The sequence below is a fragment of the Perkinsus marinus genome (genome assembly GCF_000006405.1).
Source record: "Perkinsus marinus ATCC 50983 genomic scaffold scf_1104296938120, whole genome shotgun sequence".
Taxonomy (NCBI): domain Eukaryota; phylum Perkinsozoa; order Perkinsida; family Perkinsidae; genus Perkinsus; species Perkinsus marinus.
The window spans coordinates 49003-50289 of record NW_003213599.1 but is presented as its reverse complement, the minus strand read 5'-3'; positions in this window follow the sequence as shown (position 1 = coordinate 50289).

Here is a 1287-nt window from a genome sequence, read left to right as displayed (position 1 = left end):
GAAGCTGTGGCCACCACGATCTACAGCCTACAGGGCTGCATCGGGCCAGCGCCTCGGTTGGAAGCATGTAAGAAGCTCCGAATCGTCACTGATCCAGCCACGGCTGAGATCCTTCTTCGTGAGCGTCACGACCAGTGATGAAGCTGCTCATCGATCCAGCCTCGATGATGCATCACCACCGGCCGTTTACTGACAGGATATGACTGGCTCCCACAGCTGTGGTCTGCCGAACGGAATGAAGACTCTCGCACAGAGTCTCTGTCATGCTCGCCGAGCGAAGCTGGCTAGCATCAAACCACAGCTCAGTGGGTTAACTCATTGAACAGACGATGTGCTCGAGTGGTTAAGGAGGTCAGCTCCAAACCCAGTCAGCCGCGGCTTCCGCGAGTTCGAGATCTCGTGCTGTCGATGAAAACCCATTTAGGGTTGCGGTCTGTTCGCCTCTCTCTCACCCTTTGTCTGGACAACCCGTGATCTCGTAATGGATTTTGAGCCACGTAAGATGAACTTGCCTCGTCGACCTGCCTTGAGAGGGCAACCAGTCTTTTTCCCTACTAGGTATAGACCAGTCCTTTGACTGCAGTATCAGCATGTTCGACAAGTTATCCGCTGACCAACTGAAAATATCTGACTCAGAGCTCAAAAAGCTCACAGACCCGGGATGGTGGTAGGGAGAAAAGTGACCCAAACCTACAAGCAGGGTGGCTGAAAGTGGGGAATTATACCTATTATTCCCGGGAATATTCCCAAGGAAGGGAATTAAGGAACTATTTTGGGGAATAATACCTGCATTTTCGGGAATTATGTAAAATAAAAGCCGAACAACGATGAACCTGTAGTTCCTTAATGGATTCTGAGGTTGTTGTTGTAACTAGTGGGCTCCAAAAGACCACGAATATGTGCCTGACTCACCTGTTGTGTATAAACGACGACGTCGATCGATCGGGCGCGCGCTCATGACAATGCTCATGTGTAGAACCCTCTTATGTCGGCTTCGTTCCTGATCACCTCACGATGATTTGATCAACTTTGTTCGATCGGCCTCAGCTATTGTGACTCTCGTCATGCCTCAAAGGTGCAATCCTGAGAACCTAGACCCAAACCAGCACATAATGGAGTACCTTGCCAACGACGATGATGGAGAGCCAGTGAAGAACTGACGGTGTGTCTTCATAAGAGGACCGGGTGAACCGAAAGTACACACACAACACAACAACTGAGACTTCTGTTCCCATAAACGCAATTCAATTCGATTCACTTTCATCCAATTCAAGCTTATTTAAGTCT